Raw genomic sequence first — 11,420 nt, 5'->3', positions numbered from 1 at the left:
ACAAGGGAGTCACGGAGAGAGTGGTCTCTCCGGAAGACAGACAAAGGTGGGGATGGAAAAATGGCTTGGGTGGTGGGGTCAGATTGTAGATGGCGGAAGTGTCGGAGGATGATGCGTTGTATCTGGAGGTTGGTGGGGTGGTATGTGAGAACGAGGGGGATCCTCGTGGGGCGGTTGTGGCGGGGGTGGGGTGTGAGGGATATGTTGCGGGAAATGCAGGAGACACGGTCAAAGGCGTTCTCGACCACTGTGGGGGGAAAGTTGCGGTCCTTGAAGAACGTGGACATCTGGGATGTGCGGGAGTGGAATGCCTCATCCTGGGAGCAGATGCGGCGGAGGCAGAGGAGTTGGGAATAGGTGATGGAATTTTTGCCGGAGGGTGGGTGGGAGGAGGTGTATTCTAGGTAGCTGTGGGAGTCAGTGGGCTTGAAATGGACATCAGTTTCTAGCTGGTTACCACAAGCTTCAAAATCTCCCCTTCCCCCACTGCATCCCAAAACCAGCCCAGCTCGTCCCCTCCCTCCACTGCATCCCAAAACCAGCCCAGCTTGTCCCCGCCTCCCTAATCTGTTCTTCCTCTCACCTATCCCTTCCTCCCGCCTCAAGCCGCACCTCCATTTCCTACCTACTAACCTCATCCAGCCTCCTTGACCGGTCCATCTTCCCTGGACTGACCTATCCCCTCCCTACCCCTCTCCACCTATCTTCTTTTCTCTCCATATTCAGTCCACCTCTCCCCTCTCCCTATTTATTCCAGAATCCTCTCCCCATCCCCCTCACTGATGAAGGGTCTAGGCCCGAAACGTCAGCTTTTGTGCTCCTGAGATGCTGCTTTGCCTTCTGTGTTCATCCAGCTTCACACTTTGTTATCCAGTTTTGGTTGGCCAGCTATGGGAGTTATCAGTTTTCAAGCTGGAGAGGGTTCAGAAGATATTTACCAGGATATTGCCAGACATGGAAGGTTATAAAGGAAGGCTGGAACTTTTTTCACTGGAATGTAGGAGGTTGAAAGGTGATCAGCTAGAAGAAGTTTATAAAATAATGAGAGGTATAGATAGAGTTAATGGTACTTGTCTTTTCCCTAGGATGGAGGATTTCAAGACTAGGGAACACATCTTTTAGATGAGAAGGGAGAGATTTTAAAAAGACATAATAGGCAAAATTTTTTCACAGAGGATGGTTCGCGTGTGGAATGAACTTCCTGAGGAAGTGGTGGATGTGGGTATAATTACAATGTTTAAAAAACATTTGGGTAGATACATGACTAGGAAAGGAGGGATAGGGGCCAGGAGCAGACAGATGGGACTAGTTTAGTTTGGAATTATATTCGGCATTGACTGGTTGGACTGAAAGGTCTGTTTCTGTGCTGTATGACTCTATGACCTCTTCTCACTCCTGAGTTGTCTACATCATATCATTAGACTGTGAGCCTTGGCTCTAGCATCCTTTCTGCATTTACCCTGTCTAGCCCTGTTAGAATTTTATTGACTATAATGAGATCTCTCCTCATTCTTTTAAATTCAATGAAAATATTTCTAACTGATCCATCTGTTTTCATATTGTCAGTCCTGTTATTCCCAAGAATCAGTAAACATTCATTGCACTCCTTCCATACCCAGAATATCTTTCCTCAGATAAGGAAACCAAAACTGCATACACTACTCCAAGTGTGGTCTCATCAAAGCTCTGTACAACTGCAGCAAGACATCCCTGCTCCCGTACTCAAATCCTTTCAGTATGAATCCAAGAATCATTACTTCAATGTGCGCTGCACCTACTTGCTTACTTTCAGGGTCTGGAGTACAAGAACATCCAGGTCTTGTTGTGTTCTCCCCTTTCCCAATCTATTGCTTTTCAGATAATAATCTGCATCCTGTTTTTGCTACCAAACAGAATGACCTCACATTTATCCACATTATACTTCATCTGCATGCACTTGCCCACTCACTCAGTTTATTCAAAATCACACTAAAGGATCTTTGTATCCTCCTTATTCCCAACTAGCTTTGTGTTATCCTCAAACTTAGAGTTATTACATTTAGACAAATATGTGTACACATCAAGTTTATACAGTTATCAGGTATATGGATTCATGATAGAGTCCATACTTTTTCCACTTCAAATGTGAATTACTTTTTCTTGCAGATCTGTTTTGAGTGAACTTAGCAATACTTTCTCAAAGAGATAAATGTTGTGAAATTGTTAGTTTTGACTGATCACTGAAAAACATTCGTACATTCCTGGACGTGGAAGCATCATTTCAGTTGTCATGGAACTGCTAAAGGATGAACTTTAATTTAGGTGTACAGGTAGGATTGAAGGTAAATGACCCAACATTTCCGGTTACCAGCAGGTTCATGGATTGGCCAGTTTATTCTCAACTTTGTGTTTGGAACAGACTGATCGTTGGAGACATGGGGGTGTAGCGGGGGAATGGTGATGGCTATCCACCAGTAGGGTGCCCTACAGCCTTTAAAGACACTGCTGGCTCCAATGGCATTACATTTTCACCAGATCACTGGGAAGCTTCCCACAGCTTGATAGCTTTTATCACTGTCCATGCTTGTTCATCAGTTATTGGCAAGATTATCTGAAGCTGAAAACAGAAAGATTTAGCAATAAACAACAACTGTGGTCCAGCCAATCCTGTCGACAAGTTGACGAATCCACAGTTAATGGTATATGACTTTCAGTGCCACTGTGATGTATACTTTGCATCCCAAACACTAGCAGATTGTATAGTACAGACTAAACAGTGAATCTGTTTGGCTGTTTACACAAGCAAGGTACTGTCCATACCTAGTCAGTGTCCAACATTACAAGTAATTGGACAACATTTCCAAAATATTTCTGTGTGTGTGAAGAATTACACTGAGAGCCAATTTGAAATTGTCAGTTGAGCTTGCAGTGTAACGCAATGCAGGTACTGGAAGTTATGAGGTTGTTGCCTTGCTCACCGAGCTGGCTGGTTATTGTACAGACATTTCATCACCTTGCTAGGTAACATCATCAATGCCCATAGACCCCATATACAAACACATGCAGAACAGAACTGGAAATGACACAAACGAACTTAACAGACCAGATCATATAAATACTAAGCGGAGTAGAACATTGCTTCATCGGAGGCCGCATTGATGATGTTATTTGACATGGTGATGAAACGTCTGTACAATAACCAGCCAGATTGGCAAGCAAGCCAACAACCTCATCCAGAACCCGAGCTACAAATCTTGCAAGACCTTAAATACAGGAACAAAAACAGAAGTTGGTGGAAAAGGTCAGCAGGTCTGGCAGCATCTGTGGAGAAAAAAGTCACAGTTAATGTTTTGGGTCCGGTGACCCTTCCTCAGAACTGGGAACATTCCCAAAATATTAGGGACCGGAAACATTAACTCTTTCTTTTTCCTCTACAGATGCTGCCAGACCTGCTGAGCTTTTCCATCAACTTCTGTTTTTGTTCCTGATTTACAGCATCCGCAGTTCTTTTAGTTTTTCTTAAATAGTTATGTACATTGATAAATAGGGCTCTTTTCTTGAAAGACAGAAAGAAAATGGACACTTGCTGCACTTATTTCAATTGAGCAAAATAGGTGATAGCCATTCTGTGGTTCATTTCTCAGAGCTATGCCTTAATCAGTTCTGAGGAAGGGTCACTGGACCCTAAACGTTAACTCTGACTTTTCCTCAAAGATGCTGCCAGACCTGCTGAGCTTTTCCAGCAGCCTCTGCTTTTGTACTTGATCAGTCCGAGTCACTTGCCTGATTTAAACCTTAAACATAGCTTGGCTTTTAACTATCAGTCTTTGTCAACTGATGCATTCTTCATGGCAATGACTCAACCAGAGTCCACTTGCCAGCAATCAGTACTCTCCTCTCGTACAGTATAAATGTTGTTTTCCATTTACTTTGGTATTTTTGGAATTTCAGACGAGTGCAAGATGAAAACCTTTGGTGTTTTTGTCTTGTTCAGCACTTGATAATTGCTGAACTGCCAGACTACAATTACACTGAAGATGTTAATTTCATTCAAAATCAGTAAACACTGGAAATACCCATTGCTGAAACCAGCATTTGTAGAAAGAAGGATGCCATTATTTTGAATATTTCTAATTCTTTCATGGGGTGTAGGTGTTGCTGACAAGACCAACATTTGCCCATCTTAATAACAAGCATAACAGCAATGTCTGCACTTCAAAGTAGTTAGTGTACTGGTTGCAAACTGCTTCTGGATGTTGTAACCCATGAAGGTTTATGTAAACACAAGTCCATTTGAAAAGAATCATAAAATCGTGGAATAAAAACACAAAAAAACATAGTGGAAGTCCATTATAATCCAGATGTTGGAATCTAAATAGTGAAACTATAGCTGGATTGTGATAAATAGATTGTGTTTATTTTTCTTATTTACAAATAGCAAAGTTAAAACTAAATAAAAATTTATTCATTTGGGAGATGTGAGACCCAGAGCTACAAGTAAAGTCACAACATGTTGAGCCATGTTGCACCAGATTTCCACAAAATCAGAATTGAATCTTTTCAAAAGTTACTAATGTGGAAAATTGCTGGAAAATGTGATACTTTGATACCAACAATAGAACGTTAAACAGTACAGCACAGGAACAGGCCCTCAGGACCACCGCGTCTGCCGACCACAATGCCATTCTAAACTAATCCCATCTGCCTGTACATGATCCATAGCCCTATATTTCCTGCTTGTTCATGACTGTCTAAATACTTTTTAAACTTTGCTAATGTATCTGTTTCTACCACCTCCCTGGCAGCACATTCCAGATATCCACCACCCTGTGAGCAAATGTTAAAGACACAATAAAGCCAACAATGAAATTGGCTTTAACTGTACAGACATCCAAAGATAAGGAGCTAGCCAAAATGTAAAAGGAATGAAAGTGTTCAGCCAGCTTAGAGCATATTTGTGGATGAAGAGAAGGCATTCAAGTGGAGTGCTGTATTTTTGAGGCCCTGGTACAAACTGGAACCTTAGTTCAATAAGGTGGTAATGAAGGCTAATGCTCCCATTAGGTAGAAAATCACTCATGCATGCTTGAAATGAGAGTGTTCACATGGCAATAGAAAGGCAGCAGCCTTTAAGAAAGATTTCAGAAAATTACACTATGGTGCTCTGCTTTGTTAACTGACTCCACACTATCACGTGGTCAAAGGAGGAGTAAACAAGTTGACCCTTTCCCAGACAGCAAAGTCTCTGTTTAAATAAAGCATTTATTGAATTTCAGTCAGAAAGTGAGAGACCTCTGCTTCTCACCAAGTGGATGTTGGGGCGACTGTGAGACATGGACCAATATTTATTGAAACCGATTTAATTAGCACTCAGATCCCAAGGTTTCCTCTTTGATCACAAATATTAACTTAGTCCCAGCTCATTCTTGATTATAGGGGAGACAATCTGCACAATCACATTTACAAGAGATTGATACTTGCACACACCCCCTCTGCAGACCTCACCTGGGCTATCTTTAATGGTGCTGACAGTTGGGAACAGACTCTGATCCAATAATTCAAGAGATTGTAAGTGCAAACCTTCGGCATCAATGTTTTCATTGTCCTGTCTTGATTGCATATTGTGTGATTTTTTTAAAATGCCAAAATGCACTATTCTTTTCTTTGAGGCAGGTTCATAATAGTTTCCAAACTCTCTCACCTTTCCACTCCCAGGAAACAAAGTTGTTTCCTGAGTAAAAACCAAAAGAACTGCAGATGCTGTAAATCAGAAACAAAAACAAAGTTGTTGGAAAAGTTCAGCAGGTCTGGCAGCATCTGTGAAGGACAAAACAGAGTTAACATTTTGGGTCCGATGACCCTTCCGTTTCCTGAGTACTGCTTTCACATGGTGCCACTCATTTCTGACTCTAAAACTGAAGTGGAAATTCTTATCAATCACTTTAAAAGTGATTCAAGTTTGCTGGCTATTTCATGCTAGCAGTACATAATACTAGTGATTTATATAGACTATTGCCCAATTATGCAAAAAGAATATGCAGGCCTATACTTCCAATTTTCTTTATGTATGTTCATATTTAGCTTTTGTTTTTGAAGGTGCAGTAGTGACTGAGAACATTTTTAATTGAGTCAAGAGTCAATTATAATACAGAGGTGGGATCAAAGCAAGGGTCATGGTAACAGATGCAAAGTGTGTGGGATGCATGAGCATGTCCAATATTATAGGTGATACATTATGATTCCTCTTTTAAGTGTCACCGCTCTGGCTTGCATGTAAGCAAATGCAGTACAGATGCACACAATCCAATTTCACCTGTTCCAGTTAGTAGGCAAATGGAGAAGTGGAATTTGGAGGAATTGGCTGAATTGTAGGTCTATGTTCTATAATTAGAAATTTTGTCCCTGATAGCATTGTGGGTCTATTACAGCACATGGACTGCAGTGTTTCAAGTTAATATTTTATCACTGCCTTCCCAAGGGCAACAAGGGATGGCATTAAATGCTCGTCTAACCGGTGGCCACTTCCCATGCATGAATTTTTTAAAATTGTGATGGAACTAGGGAAGGCAAAAGCTTGACTCTGAAAGAGGTATTCAGTGATGTACCACTGCATGTAATAAGGTGGCGGTAAGTTGTCCTGTTTTCAGTAAAGGGGGGGAACAAAAAACCTGCTGCACAATGAAAAAGGCATGCCTAGGAGAGGCTGATGAGGTGAGTAACAGGAGTTTTATTAGAAGTATGGCAATCCATGTTGGAAGCATTTTAATGAGCTAACCAGATAAGGAAAGGTGAGCAAAGTTGCAAATTAGCCTACACCCTGAAGTGCACCTCTTCACTCTGTCTTGTTAAGTGTATTCCATCTCATCAGAAGGCCCTGGAGATAAGTGGTGTGTCAACGTACCTGAGAATTAAAGATGGCAAAACTGGGCTCACTGGTTTATGGTAACCAAATTAAATATCTCTAACCCACATAAGACTGAGTTAGAATCGAATTTGGTGCAAAGTAGAATATGGTCACATTACTCACGTGCAATTCAATATTTGCACACTCCCATGATTAAACTATATCTATCTCCTCTTCTTCCAGGACCACCAGATGAAGAACAGCAGTTCATGACTTGCTGGAGGACTGTTCTTCCGAAGAGCTGCTTCTTTCTGGGACTGTATCATTACAGGACAATACAGACTAGGCACCAGTTCAGATACACACACTTGGATCCTGTTAGCTGGAATGTCACTTGATGAATTGCACATCAAAAGTGAACAGAATTAAACAGTGGTGTTGGAAGAGCTGTGGAAAATCTGTGTTGGCCGGAACATCTGCAAGCTATGGTCAGCAGGACCAAGGTACTGAACCCAGCAGTGGATATTGGGGTGTATCCAGGAGGAGAACAACGAAAAGGAGAATGATGGAGAATTAACATAAAACAGGTGCAAAAATACTGCCAGGTATAGTTTCCTCAGTCTCAGAAGATGGAGGATTCCAGCTCAATCATTTGTGCGTTGATGTCACAGGCCACTGCCAGGATATCATCTTCCTTGGAACTTCAGTCATAACACATGGATCAGTCTTTGCCAGCCCTGATAACAGCTGTATAATCAATGGATGCTAATATCACTCCTTCAAGAAATAGGATAGCAGAAACCTTAACTAATCTATTCAAAGCTGATAATTCAAAAAAACTGGAGCAGTGTGCTCTTGGACAAGGAGACATAGAATGGAAATGGGGAGATTAAAATAGAGATTGGGCATTGCAACAATTTCCCACCTCCACCCGTACTATACCCTGTGTACTGCCTCTTCTCCTGCCCCAGTTTTCTCCTTTAATCAAAGCAGTTTCCACTTCCTGGGCTGAAGCCACTGGAATTACACCATATAGGAGTCTGGTTCACAGGTATAAAAATATGTCTTATGAAAATGTTTTGTAAATATCTTTAATTTATTAAGTTACATACATGTTAATCTGCACTAGTTTTCTGATTTATCTTAACCTTTGGAACTAACTAAGGTTGGTGTTGAAGTTGGGAGGAGAATTGCAACTTAAATATCACACTGCGTGAAGAATGGAAAACAGTTGTCACTTTTTCTGCTCAAATTTTGTGTGAAATGCATTTCACCAAATGGCTCAAAAAACTTTACATGACAGATTGTTCTTTAGAGCATCGTAACTGTTATTTAGCAGCTATCCTGCACCACAAACATCCCACAACAGCCAGAAAGTAAATGACTAAATATCTGGTTTGTTAGTATTTTTTGAGTAAGAGATATTGGATAAGAAATGAAGCAGAACTCACTGCTCTTTGAACAGTGCTATAATAATTCACTTTTATTCACCAGAACTGACGAACAGAGTTTTGTTTTATTATTTCCTAAATAAATTGTCCCCCCAACAATGCAGTATTCTATGTGGAATGTCATCCAAAATCAAGATCATACTCTCGTGGAACAAAGTTGCAAAGTAGCAGAAGCAAATTTTTAAAATTTATTCTGCAAGGTAAATAGACAGATGCCTATAGTGACTTCCTCAGCCATCAATGAACAGGCTTTTCAATACCTAATCATCTCATAATCCAGCAGAATCTTTGTAGAATACACTCACTTCCATGCATTAAGAAATCACAGCTGTTTGTATTTACCAGCTGTGGCCTTTATGAAACTCCTGCTCAATCTGGATCAAACCCATTCATATTGTTGAAAAACAGTTTAGATCCAAGGGATCTGATTTCAAACTCTTTCAGATTATTTCAAGATGAGGGGGCACATTTTTAAGTTGAGAGAAGAAAGATTTAAAAAAAGGTCAAATTTTTTACACAGAGGGTGGTTTGCGTGTGGAATGAACATCCTGAGAAAGTGATGGATGTGGGTGCAATAACAACATTTAAAAGACATTTGGATAAGTACATTACTAGGAAAGGTTGGAGGGATGTGGGCCAGGAGCAGGCAGGTGGAACTAGTTTAGTTTGGGATGACGTTCAGCATGGACTGGTTAGATCGAAGGGTCTGCTTCTGTGCCATATGACTCGATGAGGTGTTAAACCAAGGCCATGTTTTTCCCCTCTGGTGGCTTTAAAAGATCCAGCGGTGCTATTTCAAAGAAGAATGGAGAATTTATCCCTGGTTTGCTGGGCAATATTTATCCAGCAATCGAAATCATTCGAGCAGATTATTTGATAATTATCACATTAATATTTATATGTAACCAGGTAGGAGCATATTACTGTAGATGCTGGAATCTATAAAGAAAACAAAAAATACTGGAGATCACAACATCCAGACTTGAAACGTTAGCTTGCTTGCTCTCCATAAATGCTACCTGACCCCTTGTGATCTCCAACACTTTTTGTTTTCACCATGGATGTAGTCAGTCAGTTGAGATTTGGACTCGTGTTAGTGATCGCAGTATTGACAAGAAAAATAAAAATAAAAAGTTTGTAACTAAAATTAATTATGACCAGTTCCTCACCTGAAAACATGGCATTAAAACAGGTTGTTAAAATCAGTCATAAAACAATTGTTTCTGTCACCTCAGGGCCAAACATATAGTTAATGTCTGTTTACATCATTAAAGTTCCATTCTTTGTGTATGTACCCAAAGGCAGGGAACTATAGGCCCATTAGCTTAACTTCTATAGTGGGGAAAATGCTTGAATCTGTCATTAAGGAAGAAATAGCAAGACAGTGGAAAGAAATGTCCCATCAAGCATACACAGCATGGCTTCATGAAAGGCAGTTCATATTTAATGAATTTACTGGAATTCTTTGAGGACATTATGACCACAGTGGACAGCGGGGAACTGGTGGATGAGATGTGTCTGACTTTCTAGAAGGCATTTGACAAAGTGCCTTACAAAAGGCTGCTGCATAAGATAAAGGTGAATGGCACTATGGGTAATGTATTAATATGGATAGAGGATTGGCTAACTAATCAAAGAAACCAAAGAGTGGGGATAAATAGTTGGCGATCAGTGGCTATTGATTGATTGATTTATTGTCATGTGTACAGAAATACGTGAAAAGCTTTTTTTACAAGTCCTACAGGCAGATCACAGAAAGCAAAGGATGAGCTGATCAAAAAGATTTAGAGGCATACAGATTACATTGCAAGAATTTAAGTTTAAAAGTGTAGAACAGTTATAAGAAATGTTAGAGTTAGATCTGCTGTAGAAACTCTCAAGGAGTTTTCCGGTGTCAACGCCATCTTGCATCTTATTATTAGTGGTGTGCCTCAGGGATCAGTGTTGGTTCCGCAATTATTTACAATTTCCAAAGATCATTGGGAGTTGGGGACTAAGTGTAGTGTGTCAAAGTTTGTAGATGACACTAAGATGACTGGTTCAGTGAAGTGTGTAGAACACACAAAGTCTGCAGAGATATATAGACATGTTAAGGAAGTGGGCAAGGATCTGTCAAGTGGAATATAATGTTGGTAAATATGATGTCATCTATTTTGGTAGGAGTAACAGCAAAATGGACTGTTACTTAAATGGTGAAAACTTGCAGTATGCTGCTGTGTAGATGGATCTGGGTGTCCTTGTGCTTGAATCACAAAAGGTTGGTTTTCAGATGCAACAGGCAATTAAGAAGGCAAATGGAATATTGTTCCGTATTGCTGAAGAGATGGAGTTTTAAAACATGAAGGTTATGCTACAGCTGTATAGGGTGCTGGTAAAACCACACCAGGAGTACTGTGTGCTGTTTTGGTCTCTTGAGAAAGGATGCACTGGCTCTGGAGGCGGTGCAGGAGAGGTTCACTAGGTTGATTCTGGAGTTGAGAGAGTTGGCTGATGAGGAGAGATTGGGTACACTGGGACTACATTCATTGGAATTTAGAAGAATAAGGGGGGATCTTATAAAATCTTATAAAGTTATGAAGGAACAGATAAGATAGAAGCAGGGGAGTTGTTTCCAGTGGCAGGTGAAATTAGAACTAGGGGTCATAGTTCACAACAAGGTGGAGCAGAATTAGGACTGAGTTGAGGAGGAATATCTTCACCCAGAGGGTTGTGAAGCTGTGGAATTCCCTGCCCGGTGAAGCAGTTAAGGCTACTCATTGAATGCTTTTAAGGTAAAGATAGATAGATTTTTGAACAGTAAAGGAATTAAGGGTTATGGTGAGGGGGTGGGTAAGCAGACCTGAAACCATGAAAAGATCAGCCATAACCTTATTGAGTAGTGGAGCAGGCACGATAGGCCAGACGGCCTACTCCTGCCTCAATATGTTGCATATTGACACAGATAATGCGAGTAAAAGGCCTTATCACAAGTCACCGTAATAAATGAAAAGCTGCAAATTGAAATATTAAATTACCAACAGAAGTTGCAGGAAATAAGTGTTCTGTCAATGTCTAGAAAAGGTAGGTTTTGATGGTGAGTTACACACCAAAATGTAAATACTTGTCTTGTTATAGATATTAAAATACTTGTGTGTTTTAACGGCGTC

The sequence above is a fragment of the Stegostoma tigrinum genome, chromosome 24, assembly GCF_030684315.1.
Source record: "Stegostoma tigrinum isolate sSteTig4 chromosome 24, sSteTig4.hap1, whole genome shotgun sequence".
NCBI classification, from domain to species: domain Eukaryota; kingdom Metazoa; phylum Chordata; class Chondrichthyes; order Orectolobiformes; family Stegostomatidae; genus Stegostoma; species Stegostoma tigrinum.
The sequence above is the reverse complement of the archived record's forward strand: the minus strand, read 5'-3'. Positions refer to the sequence as shown.